A 16473-nucleotide genomic window follows, 5' to 3' on the forward strand; every position below is an offset into this window, starting at 1 on the left:
GTCCACTCCTAGGGAGCCCCCCGGCACCTCATGCTGCTGCCTCTCTACCAAAGATCCTGCAGCATGTCTCAAGAGTTCAAAATTATTCTACAAGTTTAAAAATATATTTGTTTGTGTCAGTTAAAAATCATTGCACATACTTAGCAATTGTGTGGTATTCTCTTTGAATGCAACAGAGAGCTACTAATTAAACTTAAAGTTCAAGATTTAAATACAGCAGCACTGCATGTGATTTATTCGTAATGATTTATGTTAAGTTCAGAAAAGATAGAACTCAACCTTGTGCTTTGGCAAAGAGCAAAGTTGATGTGAAAGAAACAGAGTGAAATGATAATGAAGCACAATTTGTCCTAATAGCTCAGTTCCTCGCTGAATGTAAAAGTAAGGGTTTAACACAATAGGGTTTTGCCAGAGAAGAAGGGCCTGCTGTAATTAGCCCTGGATAAGAACAGACAAAATAGTGAGTTAAATAGGAAAACGTCTTTAAAAATCAATCAGTCTTTTTCATCATATATTTGAACCACAGGTTGGACCTCCCTGGTCTGGCACCCTCAGGACTTGACTGGTCCCTAATGAGGGAATTTTCCAGATCAGGGGAGGACTCCTGCCACTGAGCTCGCAGGATACTGCCCCTCTCTCTGGCTGGCTCCACCCCAGCCCCACTGTCACTGGGCTTCAGCCCTGCTGTTACAGGACTTGGGCTCAGCACACTGCCACCAGCCAGATGTGGCTCTCCAGGAACGGAGTTCCCCAGACACCACCGATGTGCTCTGCTCCACCTGGCCGAGGCTTCTCGGGGATGGGGCTCTGCGGCTGCCCTGCTCTGCTGTTGTGACAGGACGGGACTCGACGGTCCGACTTCTGCCCTGCCTGGCCATGGCTCCCAAGGGACAGGACTCACTGGTCTGATGATGGGACTCCCCACCACTGGATTCCCTGACTGGCTTGTATTCCCAGGCACTGGGGCTCTCTGGTCCAGCAACATCCGGGATCCTGCCAGAATCCCATATTTAAGAGGTTCAACCTATACTACTTTCCTAGTGATACAGGAAGATTCTAAAAATCTTTGCTGCATTTTCTTGCTGGCCTCTCTAGTAGCTCTTCCTGTTGGGTATATTGTGCCATTTATGTCATGGTCATGGGAGTGCAGGGTCACTGTGTTCCAGAGGGTAAGGCAGCACTTATGGCTGCCTGAGACACAGTCTCCTCAATCCATGCAGATTACTCCCAGCAATATGCCAGCCTGACTTTGCAGGGCAGTGTCAAGGCTATTGAAGTGATTTAATTCTTTTGCAGTCCACTCCATAAAGTGGTATATTTCTACTGTACAAAAGCATTGTTATTTTATATGGGAATAAGAAGCCAACTGTGTACATGGACTTAAAAGGCCTGAGGAGGACAGAATCATGACACCTGCACAGAGGCTTGGCTTGCATTTACATATGCAAATATCATAAATGTCCATGCCAGTTTGTTACATGTGCATGTTAATGGCTACCTGGGCTCTGAAGTAGCCATTTATATCAGAAAATACCTGATTTGCATGTGCTATTGTAGTAAGTGCACACAAAAATGTAGGTGTAGAACTGGGCCTCTAGCTTCTTGCCCTTTAATGCATGACACATGAAGAACAATTTAAATTTATTACCAAGATATCTTCAAATTCACACTGCTGCTCCTTTATCTGTCATCTCACTTGTTGCTGAGTCCACCCATTCTTTGACAGATGATGAATGCAGTGTTCAGCTAAGTCTTCTGAATTGCAGATTCATGGCAAGGACTGGATTTCAACCTGGCTACAGAAGAAGTGGGAATGGTACCAGCCAAAATGAACCATAATTCAAGAAAATCACAGTGGATAGTGACTGAGCAGATTATTATGTGTATAAAAGGCACACATTCCTTGGACTGGGTAGCACACTGACAATCCTAATCCAGCTCTAAGAACCATTAGTAACAGCTCAGATTTAAAGATCTTTTATTTTTATTAAAAAAAACATGGAGCCAGCTTGCCTGATTATCTATACTATCTGAAATCTAACTGTAGCAGTAGTTAGCTACTCAAAGCATTTGCCCTTGGATGGCTGCTTATTACCAGCCTTGTCCCTGCTTTATTCCAGTCCTGATGCTGCCCTCCCTTGCCCAAGGTAGTCCACCTTTGATCACTGTCTCTGAATCCTGACTCCAGTTTTGACCCTTGCTTCTAGCACGTAGCCTTTAGATTTAGATGCTCCTGCTCCAATCACTGGCCATGGCTTCCCCCCAGTCCTTGGCACCCTCACTTTAAATACCAAGGGGTTTCCAGGTTAGCCAGTTCTGAAGCAAGTGTGATCTTGGGCCCTTTTTACTAACTTCTTTGTGTGAGTATATGCTGCCAACATAATATAATAAAGAACAAAGAAAATTTAATAATCCTTCCACTGATCTTTGTGCTAGTAATATGTCTACCAACTTTAATATATAAAGTTGGTAGACATATTACTAGCACAAAGATATATATATATATATATATAGGTAAAGGCATATGAAATAGAGTATTTGGATTTGCTGCTTAAACAAACCATCTCTTAATTGACCAGACTGAATTCTAGTTCTTAACCAGTGATTCTCACACTGTTAAATATTATGCATATCCCTGAAAATTGAGAAAAGAAATCTCTGTTTTGCCCAAGCTCTCCAAACCACAGTCTGTAATCTGGAAAAAACAAAGCTTCTGCAGGGCAAAATCATATGTGAGGATGCTATAGCACAAAGGGAAGATTCAGACCCCAGTTAATGCTTAAAAAGCCACATTCTGTATTGCTTACGTTAACACACTTTCCATTTTCATGAAAAGTCAATATATTCAAGCAATTTTTATGGTTTTCAGAAGCTTCTCAATCTCTCATATTGATTTATATACCCACTTCTTCATCAGGACATAGTCCTTTGAAAATAAAGATAATATATAATCTCAGAATATAAATCTTGCAAACTTCATACAGGGATTCTGAATTTTCTTTTTTTACATTAACCTGTACTTAATATTGAATGCTGATGTGCACACTCAGATCACTTTTAACTCTCACTAAAAGACTACTTTTTTCTGTATAGCCTTCATAGATGTTTGATGCTTAAGCTTCTAAACTTCACATTTTAAGTTACTCCGCTGTATCTTTACCACACAAATTCAGCTGAGTTACTTTGAATTTACACCAGCATAATGAGAGCAGAAATGTAGCAGGTGGAGATTTGTGAAGCTACATAGTTGCTTCATGTATATGAGAAACCAATAAATGTTGCGTGTATATAACAATTATATGATCAGGCTTATACTTAAATAAAGGGAGTTTGTACACATTTCACCTGTCTAGAAGCATTATTTTTGTGCCGGTTTTTCTATTTTTGCTCTACAATTGGATACAAACTTGCTTAGGGAGCAGTATTCTTTTTATTGGTTCCCAGTCAAGATCAGAACCACACTGTGCTATATGTTGTACATAGAAAATAAAAACAAAGTCTCAAGCCAGGAAATTTCACATGGATTCATTCTTTCAGACCAAATTCACATTTCTAATATTCTAAATAGGATGAAAAATAAATATCCAATGGAAAAATGCTTGTTTGAAAATGTTGTTCAGCTGAGAATTTTAGTTTTACTGCTTTCATTTTGACGTTACGTAGCAGGGTTGAGCCATTGGTGTGGCACCTCCTGCTGGTCTCCTTGGGAACTAGCTCTTCCAGACATGGAGCACCCACTGTTAATTGCTGTCTCACCCTCAGTTACCTGTCTTCTGAGCTACTTCAGGTCTCATGTTCCTTCCGCTCCACAGTACCCTTTCCTCATGGTACTGTCCCCACAGCAGTGCTCCTGCACTCTGGGCTCCTCCCCTTCCAGGAAACCCCAATCCTTTATACCCACCTTGCTTCAGTAACCCACTACCAATCATCATCTAGCCCTGAGAGGTAAACTGTTGTTTGAAATGGCCACTCATCATTGGCAAAGCGTTGTGGACCTGCTGCCTTCTCTTGCCCTGGCTGCCTCCCTGCAGCCCTAGTATCTCTCTCTCAAGCCCTTGTATCAGGCCTGCATCTTGGCAGTCTGGTGAGGCCAGATATCCCCTGTTCTGCCTGCCTTTACCCAGCACTGCTCTGCCTCAGGTACCCTCTGTAGCTTCCCAGGCAGCCAGTACCCTCCTACTCCAAAGCTGGAGCAGGAGTGAGCACCTCTCAGCCCTTGCAGCTTTTTATAGGACCCAGCCTGGCTCCAATTGGCTCACTACTTCCATCCTAATTGGCCAGGGTTGTGCAAGCCTCTTCTGGCTTGTTTGTAATTAGATTTGGTATCTAATTCCAAAGTATTTCTTTCCTTCTAATACTTGCCATGCTGAGTTACATGGGGTGTGGAATGTTATGATGCTGTTCAGCTCTGCTTTCTACAGAGCTATGTGCCATTGATCATTTGATAGGTTTCTCTTTTATGGTGTATACCTGGCATGATGTGGCAATTTCACATTCCCTCCCCCAGGGTATGTCTACACTACCCTCCTAGTTCGAACTAGGAGGGTAATGTAGGCATACCGCACTTGCAAATGAAGCCTGGGATTTGAATTTCCCGGGCTTCATTTGCATAAGCGGGGTGCCACCATTTTTAAATCCCCGCTCGTTCGAACCCCGTGCAGCGCGGCTACACGGGGCACGAACTAGGTAGTTCGAACTAGGCTTCCTAGTTCGAACTACCGTTACTCCTCGTGGAATGAGGAGTAACGGTAGTTCGAACTAGGAAGCCTAGTTCGAACTACCTAGTTCGTGCCCCGTGTAGCCGCGCTGCACGGGGTTCGAACGAGCGGGGATTTAAAAATGGCAGCGCCCCGCTTATGCAAATGAAGCCCGGGAAATTCAAATCCCGGGCTTCATTTGCAAGTGCGGTATGCCTACATTACCCCGCTAGTTCGAACTAGCGAGGTAGTGTAGACATACCCCCAGAGAGGTATCCTCTGTGCAAGAGGATACCATGCCATCATCTAGAAGGAGAGTCCCAACTATGGAATTGTTTCCCACTGCTTCCATTGGATGCTTTCTTTCCATGAAATTTCCATCCTCCTCAGCAGTACAGAGCTGTCAGACTAGGGGTAGGACTGTTCTATAATGTCCTAGAAGGTCTCATCTATGTACCTCTCTCTCTCTCCCTTAGCTTCTCCAATTCAGTCACTTTGGTCTCCAAAGTCTGTATACAATCTCTTAGGACCAGGAGCTCCTTGCACCAAATGCACGCATATGCATTACATGCTGCATGCAATGAACTGGATAGTCCCACTCTGTTACTGGTCTTCTGCTCACATTCTCTTTTTATTCCCGCAGCTCATTTGTTTGTTGTCTTGCTTTAATCAAGGAGTATTTTAGGCTTTAAGTTTAAAGAAGGTTGAGTGTAACTAGCCCTCCACCTCACCCCCCACAAATTTCCCCTCTAAACTCTCTTGCAAAACTCCCATAAGGCACTTCTGTTCACCAGCCAATATAGTGAAATAGAAAAATCACTACAGTCGCTCCCCGAGTTATGACAACCTCCACTTACAACCATCTGCACTTATGACCAAAGCAGTCATAAATGCAGATCCAAGTTACAAACGGTGATCCGTGCTTACGAACAGCGTGGTTGCCATGTAACTCTATGGGATCCGAGTTGCGAACACTTAGAGTTACAGACCAAGTGTCCATATCAAGTGTCCGTACAGTGTTGGTCCGTAACTTGTTTGTAACTTGGGGAGTGGCTGTACATCCCAGCCAGCCCAACTATCATGCATCCTAGGGTATTAAGGAAGTTCACTGACAAGGAAGGCACCAGTAGATTGAAACAAAATGCTGTTCTGATATTTAAAGTAAAGGAAAAAGGGTGGTACCAATACTCATCATCCCCAGAAGTTTAACTTCTATCCTACTAAACTCTTAGAACAAATGTTAAGAGAAAAAATAATTAAAATAAAAAATAAAAGAGAGAAAAAACAGGCCATACAACATGGATGGATGGATAATGGGGATGCAACAAGAATAAAAACCTAAATCTGTGAGAATTTGGAGAGGTCAACAAAAATCCTGAAGGGGCTGACAGAGATTGAAAGAGCTAAAGAGAGGTAAAGAAATTATTACATTTGGGGACTTAATATTATAGTCCCCAGACAATAGACAATAGATATTTTAAAAGCCATGAACTCTCAGGATGAAATCTTGTTCCTCGTTAAAGCAAATAGAAGTTTTTGCACCTCACTTCATTGGAGGATTGAGCCAATATTTTCACCTCAAGAAGGAGTGAAATCATGATGCAGTACAAGTAGAATAAAAGTAGAATAAAAGAAGGGAGTTTTAAAAGGTAATATTTGTACTGAATAGGAAAAAAATATAGAGTTAGATTTCTGAGGCTTCAGACAAGTATCTGAAGGGACATAGCAAGCAGGTACTCTGATTTCTGGGACACTAAAAACTTAACTAGATAGGACATTAAAAGTGATCTAAGATAGAAAAAAAATCCTATAAATGCAAAGAGAAAATTGGATGACCTGCTTAGTCATTTCCATCTCTCACTTGTATGAGCTTTTACAATTTTTCTCTGGCACCATCTGTTAGACCACTGCTTTTCACTATTACTTTGAGAGTCACTGCGGTGAATTATTTCTATGAAAGTTGGGCATTTCCTGTTTTTCTGTTTCTTCTCAACCCAGGCACTTTCAGAACTCATTGTTTCAGTTTGGACCTTCTCCTAAGATGACTAATAATTGAAAAGTGGTTTTATAATGTGGAATAATGTTCGTTATGAGACCAATTAGGGAACAAATTTTCACCAATAACTCCTCAACTTGCAGGTACGGTTTATGCACATATACTTTTGGGGGCACAAGTTAGATAATTAGGAGCCCAATATACAATTTGGAGGTATAAATGTGTATTTTCTGCATGCAACATTTAGGGACTTAACTAAGATTAACATGACTTCATCTTGAAAGCACTTACATTTTTAATTGGGACTTATATATTATTTGAACCCAAGTATGAAAATATTATGTATTAGCCAACTACCTTTGATGAACCTGAACAAAGGCCCATTCAGTACTCGGTTAACTTGAATCCATATGGTTTGTCAGCACTACCAGTTAAGGTGGGAGGATGTAAGACTGGGAGGATGAAAGGGTTTGCAGAACACCCTGAGCATTTGTGGAAAAAGAGCAGGAAGATTCCTGTAAAATCTCAGTGTGATTAGTAATTTTCCCTGAAGATGAAACTGAAACACTGTGCTTAAAACAAATTTTGTTTGTAGTTAAAGATAATTTATGTGTTAACCTTTAGACTGCAAGCAAACCAAATAAATAGCAGAAAATATGTAAAAAGATCTCTTTTAAAATCTTTTTCAATTTTCATTACTTTGTTTTGATTGTTTTGCTTTTACATGAGGCAAGTGAACACCCACATAGGTACAAATATCAAATATTTAGGGAACAAGCTGTCTGCTACTCAGTTTCTCATTGCATACTATGTAACAATTTGAAGTCTGCCAAGGAAAGTAGCAGCGCTATGTAGCAAGGCTTCAAAGTGTAGCATCAAGGAATTTCTCAACAACTGCCAATTTGGAGCCAAAAGGAAGCAGTGCATTACATGGAGGATAATTGAAACAACAAAATGAGATTATCCAAGTTTTAGAATAGGGTAAATTATGTAATGTCTTTAAGTGATTCTGTGTGGATTTTCCTTGTCAATAGGAGCATCTCATCCACTTTTCTAAATTTTTCTTTTTTATATATTTATCTTCTTGTTGTAAACCCACTTTCATTCTGTCCCTTTGAGAGTGAGAAGCAAAACATTCTTATTTTTATTGACAGTGATGGATTTAAGACAGATCCCTATGCACAGGGATCCAAGCCAGCTGAACGTTCGGTAGCAGAAGGCAGTTGATGCACAGCTCTTCCTAAAGAATGTAGGGAAGAAATTCCCCCCAGTCTTCTGACTACAGAGTTATCTATAAAGCGTGAGAGTTAGGAGGAGAAAGTAAGTAGAGTTTTCATACACAGAGAAACAATCCTTGCCTAGGTTGAAAAGTCATTAAAGATAAAATCAAAAGGATTAGGTGCCTAAGAACTACTGAAAATCCTACTAGAGGATTATTTGCATCTTTAAATACCTTTACAAAAATCTGTCCTCAGATAAAAAAGGGCTGGAGGACATATATTTAACATTATCTAGTTATGTTCTTACAAGCTTTTCACAATATATTGTGATTTTTCCCAGTTTTGCATGTCCTGATTTACAACCCAGCTGCTGACTGTATTTCTCCCAAATAGATGTATCTATGAAAATACAAAACAATACACATGTTGTGCAACTAATATTCTAATTTTCCTTTGTGCATAAATTAATTAATCTGCAAGCTGTGAAGGTGGGGAGAAGGAATCATTTTAGAAGTTAGTAAATCTGGAATTTTTTATCTCAAGTTTCTTTGAATTTTCTAAGTTCCTGATGCAGCATCATTAAAATGCATGGCTATATTTAATTTTATTTAGGTGTTTAGATACAGTGTACCAAGTGAAAAATATATTAGAAAGATAACCTCAATGGTCTTGCACCAGAGATAAATTTCTGCCATTGTGGAGACATCAGTGGTGACACATAAGAAAATATAAGGAACACGCTGCAGATACAGGACAAAAAATAATGAAAAGCAATTATTTGCTTGTTTGAAGCATGAGATTTTTGAAAAGCAGGACTAAAGAAACAGCAACTAGTCATGTGTGACAATTTTTCCAAAAGGAATGTGAACTTGGAATTTAAATTCCACGAGCATTGATTTAGCAATTCTTTCCTCCTTCAAAGACATTAAGAGCAAACATTTGGATTTTTAAAGGATTCATAAAAATGCAGGAAACAAAGGGCTGTTTGAAGTTCTAGTTCAAAGCTGAGAGATTTTCAGTCACCTAATAAATTTCAGCACTCAATTAATGAGAATTAAAATTAATGAGAATTGGGCATCCAGATCTTTTACGTAAGTTTGAAAAAAACAGAGCCTAAAAGTAATGGAGGCCATTGTAAATAAGTTCTTGGAGAGACCAGTGAGATTGTAGAAGGGTAATCAATGGAGTTACAAAAAGGAACAATTCTGCTCAAAATACATACACCTAGCTACTACCACAATGAAAGGGATCCCTGATCACATTAAAATGGTAATGCAGGAGTATACTGAGCCTGGATAGTGTATTTCCATAGGATATATCCATGTCTGTCTCTCCTCCCAGTAGTAAATACTATGCACCTTGAAGCATTGACACATTTTAAAGAATTATATTACACTGAACAAATGAAACCTTAGTATACCTACTCTACTAATTTTTTCTTTTTTTCCCTCTTGTTTTCAGAAGTGGCCTGGTGCAAGATGGGACTCATTATAGTTTGTACCATGGCAAGCCAATGAAAAGTAGCAGATGGCACATTAGAAACAGGTAATTAAGTTCGTATCAAAAGTACATAAAACTACAACTCCCATTCTGATTTGCTCATCAATCAGGTACTAAAAGCAAGACAAGGATTTGCCTCATGGACACAAAAGACGTTATGCACTGAAATGTACACTATGATATTTCATGAATTATCTAGATGCCCAATTCTCATAATGCCATGCACATTGCTGTATTCAATGCAACAAATCCATGTAGAAACAAAATAGTTCAATAGAATAGGCCACCTTTATGAAAGGTCCATCGGCTAATTTAGTCTGCATAACCCTTGAGGTTGTTCTAACATGTAAACAAGACTTTACTGAGTTCCCTTATTTTAGCTAAAACCTTGAATTTTAAGCCAGTAACAGAAACAAAATACAATGCAAACTTTTAACTCTTGCAACAGTGTCAACAGATAACAGTGGAAATTGGATCCCTGACTCTTACAGTTGTATGTCTAGGGCTTCCCTTCTGCTCATCTCAAGAAGCTATTTACCTGCTCAGAGGTCTCTACAAAGGGGAAAATCAGCTCCTGGACAGTGCAGCTGTAAAGGAGCAGCACATCCAAGTCTAAACTATCTGTAACTGCACCTGAGACTCCTGGGTCTGGGCTGTGTTTACAGTCCTGTGCTGAATTCTTTCCCAGAGAATATTCAGAAGAATGCCCCTCCCCCATATGCCTATTCCTTCCACCTCTACTATCCCAGTCTCCACCCCCATGTGCTACATAGACCTTGGACCTAAAATATGCACCTTTGGGGTAAGCAGGAGGAGAGAATGGTAGAGAGGAACCTTCACATGCAGCTCTAAGGATAGATCTGTGGCCATGTTTGGCAAGAGGATGTGCAAGAGACAGTAGACAATGTAGGCAAATGGCTGCTAATGAAGGACAAGATTTAACTGAAGAGATGGTTGCACTATTCAGCAGAGCCCTGTAAATCCATGGATATCCGCTTTATATCTGCTGATGTCTGCAACTCATTTGGCAGATGTGGATTCTGAAATCAGTGCTCTATCTATAATTTAATTACTCCAGATCTTTTTTTGTACTCTTCCTCTAGAAGTCCCTGACTCACCTCATTTTCCTTCTGAGTGATCCCATCTCCCTCCTTCCACCTACCGAAGCCTTAATCTTCCACCTCTGTGTTTACACAAAGGAGTGGAGTACAACATGAAATTTCTTGTATAAAAGCCTAAACTAGGCCAAAACCTTTACTGGAAGAACCATCAGGTATATTTTTCAAAACACAATTACAAAGAAAACTAAAGAATCACTATCATTTTATATGTATTATTTTAGAGCATCTGGACTACAATAAACTGACAGAAATGGAAGCATTTATACTCAGTTTACTGAACACTTAATTTTTGTTATATTGATGGCACAAACACTAATTGAAATATGTGAACCCCCCAGGATCTAGCCAGTGAATAAGTATGCAAGTAACAAAGTAGAAGGTAGGTCTCAGAATTACAACAGACACTAGCTAAAAAGACCATCCAGCAGAGAGAGAGAAAAAAAAACATCCCAGCCTCTTTTCCTTTTAGGGGAAAAATAGTGTAGTTAAGACATGATCAGGAATTATGCAAATGTAAGAATGAGAAAAAAAATGTTCCCTTTTGCTTTTTTCGGTCACCATTCACCCAATTTGTCAGCCTTTCTTGCCACATTCATGTCCTCGTCATTTAACAATCCCTCCTTTTCAGCCTAAGTTAGGAGTAATGGGGAAATAATCCAGCAATTTGCTGTCTCTCTTTCAGCACTTTTCATTTTCCTAATGGCTATCTCTGTGAAAGTCTCTATTCTCCTCATTTCTATCATTAAGCATGTAGTGTCTTGTTTGTAAATCCCTGCTTACGCTTAGCTTTATTGCATGTGATTCATCACTTGTATACTACTTGTGCAATTGATTAATAAGAACTGAACATGAAAAGATATTATCAGAGTTCATTATTCTATTCATTAAGGGAACCACCGAGACAATGAGAGACACTGAGAATTAGAATATTTTAAAATTTCTCACCACACTTGAGATAATGACTTAAGAGACAACAGTGCTTCACCCGTAGAAATTAATACAGCACGCTTATATGTGCAGGAAAAAAGGAGGAAAGGAGGAGGGATATAAATAATATTTTTCATTGTAAAAAAAATCTGTTTAACGCAACAATGAAATGACCACCCTGCTACACGTTTAAGTGTGTGAGCGTGGGAGGGGTATTTGACTGGTTGGCTGAATGAAGGGAACAGTCTTTCTAGCTGGGGGAAGGGGTGGAGAGTTGAAAACTGTTGCAAAGGGGGTCAGCGTGTTCACTGACCCATCCCCTAGGAATGCAGGGTTTAAAAGGGGCATCCCTATGCCTGAAGCCTCCATTTCACACACAGCAGGCTGAAGCAGGAGACAACACAGCACTTCAGCATGTCTTAGCCACATGGCTCCTCTTAGAAGCAAAGCAGTAAGAAAGGGAGAAAGCAGTGCAGGCCCGAGCCATTCACACGCTGTGGGCCCCAGGAATGCAGCGCCACCCCCGGGAGTCCGATGCATGCGCGGCCCCGCCCCTGGCGTGCAGCGCATGTGCAGCCCCGCCCCCGGGCACCCAGCGCATGCATAGCATGAGTGGTGCAATCTGGCCCGGCAGCCCTGCGCGGCGCCCCCTACAATGGGCGACCCGGGCGGTAGCCCACCTTGCCCATACCTTGGGCTGGCTCTGGGAGAAAGGGATACATTTCTCTCTTCTTCTGGCCAAGGAGAAGGAGGAATAGCTCCATTAGGGGAGGAGGATATGGCTAGTGAGCAGCCTGCAGTCTCCTTCAGTCCCTGGCTAGGGACACAAGGATTTGGAGTGTCCCCTAGGGAAATGGTGGGAGCCTCTGGGTATGGTAAGGTCCTGGCAATGGACTTGCTGGAGGTACCTCGATAGAAAAAGAGGGTGAGCTGGTGTAAACCCTGCCCCCACCCCCACCCCAACGCCAAGTGCTGTAAGCTTCCAGAAAAAATGTGGATGACCAGAGTTGGATGGAAAAAATGGGGGTGCTGGTAAAAGCCCCCCCAGATAATTATGGAATAATCTGCATGGTATTCCCACACATCTAAAAATAAAATTGCTGCTTCATTTAACCCATGTCCGTTGACTCTTGCTCTTAAACCACAGAACTATTGCCCGTAGTGGTTGTGACCACCTATTACCTGAAGGCAGAAAAGCCCTCCCATTCCAAAAGCTACAATTCAGTAGGTCTTACCTGACAAAGGGCCTAAACTACACAGCATTAATCACAATGGTGAACAATTATAGGAGTAGTCCCAATGACACCAGAGACCTTCTTGAAGATAATTGATTTTTTTCAGAGGACAAGTGCTAAACTTGCCTGGGATAATAGCCTACCATACATTTGGAGCAAGATCTTCAGCTGATGTAAATCTGCATAGCTCTACTGATTTCAGTGAAAATAATCCTGCTTACATAAGCTCAAATACATTTTATTAGATAGTGTAAGTTAGAACATATGGCCTTGTGCTCACTGATGTGCATGAGTACACAATAGATCCTTTCTAAAGTGGTCAATGCTTGCACTTAATTCATGCCTAATCAGGCTGTATATGTCTCTTACTTTTAACCAAGCATATTAAAAGTACATGCAAATTAAAGTAATCAAAAATACACAGATCAGCAACAAAGCAATGACTATTTTACAGATATATGTCTTTGACCATATATGTGTTGTATGTTTCTAATGTGTACCAAAAACTAAGACTTAAACATTGATCTGTGAGAATCTTTTAATCTGTATAAACAAAATTTCTCCCACAAATTGTCCTTATGTAAATATAATAATCGTTAGTACGGTATTATATAACTACTTTTACTGTAGCCAATACATGTGACGTTAAATGATTGGAAAAATATATGTGACTGTTCACCAATATTTAACAAACAAAATATTAATCATCCATAAATGATCGTTGAAGTCTGTATCTTGCAATTGAGTCAGTGCAGGAGGACTCCACCCCCACCTCCCAAATTCCTGTGCAATAGGGCATTGTGTGGTGTTAGGGATCTGTCTATGCACAAGAAGTTGTAGAATCAGGGGGTAATATGCTGAAAAGAAGTTGAAAATGTTATTCTGTCCACATGCAAGCAAATTCAAGTGCTGTGAAAGTGAATTTTCTTTAATAGGTGACCAGGGAGATAGTAGCAAAACAGAATAAGAGAATAATTTAGAACCAATAAAGATTAAGCCATTAAGTGCAATGTTAACTGTTCTTCCATTGGATGCTACAGTATAGAGGAATATAACCAGTAAGTGCTATATAAGAATATGTTCATGCAACATATTCTTAATATATGAGATAAATCAAATTTAAAAAAAAAAACCACATTCAGATTCTTGCTGACTGAACCCAGCATGTGTACAGTATACAAATTAATGAAATCAAGTTTAAATAGGAACACAAACTAAAGTGGAGTAAATATGTAATTTTCTGTCATGCAAATCCTTGCACTTGTATCTAACATGTCTTTGTATGTCTGAATTTAGCTCTTTGTAAATAAAGGAATGATACTGAAGGGATTTATAGTGCTGTAAGCAATCCTAATGAATCCCTTGATAAATTCTTTTATGACTTGGTAGTGTAATGGTTTCTTTTATGTGGATCTTGCATGGTGGGGGGTTGGAATTTCCCCATCTGGGCACATGGAAAAATTGGATCAGACACTACTTAAAAAAGGGGATGCTCTCTTGAGAAAGGGGGCCCATTTACTGTGACATGCCCAAAGACCAGAACTCAGATCAGGTGAGAACAGACTAGAATGGGGAGGAGTGAGTCAAGATTGTTTGTTATTGTGTATTTCTCTGCTTTCTCAAAATAAATTTAATTGCTAAACCTATGTTGCTTGTCTTCCATGCTGTTTTTGAAGGGATTAATTAAAAAAAAAACTTCAGCACACCTACAATGAGCTACAATGCGGAGACTTGGGCTTGAGATGTCTGAGGCATTGGTTTTAGGGTCTTATGTCAGTGGACTGCATAACCCCATGTCCTAAGGGAAGATGACAGATATGTGGTCTTCCTTGAGCTAGGAAAAGTGACCATGCTCAGCCCAGACACACTTGGCTTAAGAACACATGGGATCCAGTGGATGGGTCCTCTCACAGCATGTCAACGTTCTTCTGGGTGTGATAGGAGGCTGAGCCAGGTTGTGACACATAGAGTTGTCACATCCATAGGACAGTTCAGGGTGGCCTCCCCAGGCACTGCACTTTCAGGGCCTTGCAGCAGTTACCTCAAATGTCCTATGGACAGGACCCAGGCGATAACCTGGAGGCCTGAATGGGGCAGCAACAGGGGACGACGCCCTGCACTCACCACAGCAGTGCCTGCTCTGCCCCACCCCACTGTCCTCTCCCAGCCTGCTGTGCTCAGCTTCTTCATGGCAGCAGGAAGCAGAGTGTCCTGGCCTCATGGCACACTGCTTCCTGCTGCGGCGGAGACATTGAGCACAGCAGGAGAGGACAGTAGGGCAGAGTGGAGCAGGCTGCTGGGACATCCTGGCTCCTGCCACCACAGTGAGAATGTGTCGGGTGGTGACACCTGCTGCTGCCCCGTGTGAGACCTCTAGTAATCCCCAAGTTTGTATCATGCAGGGGAGGCTGCAAGGAGGCAGAGCAGATGTGGGGTGAGGTTGAGCAGGAGTGGAGCTTGGAGGGAAGACTGGAGCAGAGGCATGGTGGGGCAGAGCCTGAAAGCAGTAGGAGTTCGCCCTAGGCCCTGAGCCGGGGTGGAGGGTTTGTCCTAAGGATGTTAAGAACTAGTCGACTAGTCAATCCCCCCCACCACCACCACTTGTTGCCTCTATCAGATAGAGGCAGCAAAGGTGGGGGAAGCGGTACTTCAAAGCAGCAGCTGAGCTGACCTGCATGTAGCCCGGAGTCAGCAGGACTTCCCGCAGAGTTACACATCCCTCCTTTGCAATTTACAAGAGGGCGGGCTCTTGTACATTTCAAAGGAGGAATGCAGATGTGCCTATTAACTAATCGAGTAGCCAGTTAAAGACAATTTAACATCCTCAGTTTGTCCCAGGGCCTGCAGCCCCTAAGAATAGCCCTGGTGATACACGTCTTGGAAGGAAAATAACGTCTTAGATTTTTCATTATGAAAATGGCATCTAATTTTGGACACCTATTTTCAGACATGCTGAGATCAACAAATGCAAAGAAAGTCAATGGGAGCTTCAAGACCAGTGTTCTTAAGAGTAGCTGCTGCTTTTCAGAGCTGCTCTTGAGTGCTCAATTTGAAAAACTGTAGAGACCTGATATTTATAACATTAGTGCTTAACACTTTCTGAAAATCTCACCTCGTAAGGTATCTGAAGTTTGGTACCTACTGTGACAAAATGTGCAATATTGATATAGTGGGTCCTATACTTTTCTTGGCAGAGGACTAGGATATCAGCCCTTGCCCCTGCACTGAAGGCCCCACTAGTAACCCAGGAAGGTGATAGAGAAGGGAAGCAGAGAAAAGATCTGGGTCTGAACCCCTGTCCCTCTCAATCCCGGCAAGTCCTCATCCTCTTCCCCTCTGCCTACCCAGGTAGGGTAACCCTCCGTCCTTGACCTGGAGAAGGGAGTTTTTATGCTGGGACATGGTCTCCCTTCTGCTAATACTCTCATCTTGCACAGCACAGTTCAGCTCCACACTCCAGTCCTCTCCCCTACTCCACTCTACTCTGCTGAAACAGGAGGTTTTATTAGGTTCTTGACAGGGCCTTAATTGGCTACAGGTGCCTCAAATAACCCATAATAGCCTTCCCTAGTTTATAGGGAACTATGCCTTAATTAGTCAAGAGGTTATATGTCTCCCCTCTAGCATTCTCCCACAGCATCCTGTCCCTACTGTAATATAAAACAATTTGAAACATCCACATTTTATAATTTTTGGCCACATCAAAAGAGAGAGAGAGAGAGAGAGAGAGAGAGAGAGAGAGAGATGGCCATACAAATAGCACAAGTGAATAAAAAT

General features: G+C 41.4%; 1 long non-coding RNA gene across 1 annotated transcript; it reads left to right on the forward strand.

Annotated features, from left to right (window-relative positions):
- The first annotated feature begins 6707 nt into the window (after positions 1–6707).
- LOC102456167 (uncharacterized) lies at positions 6708–9460 on the forward strand. Its single transcript, XR_012905470.1, has 3 exons — positions 6708–6836; positions 7848–8013; positions 9375–9460. It is a non-coding gene; the product is annotated as an uncharacterized LOC102456167 (long non-coding RNA).
- Positions 9461–16473: the final 7013 nt, after the last annotated feature.

The sequence above is a fragment of the Pelodiscus sinensis genome, chromosome 7, assembly GCF_049634645.1.
Source record: "Pelodiscus sinensis isolate JC-2024 chromosome 7, ASM4963464v1, whole genome shotgun sequence".
NCBI classification, from domain to species: domain Eukaryota; kingdom Metazoa; phylum Chordata; order Testudines; family Trionychidae; genus Pelodiscus; species Pelodiscus sinensis.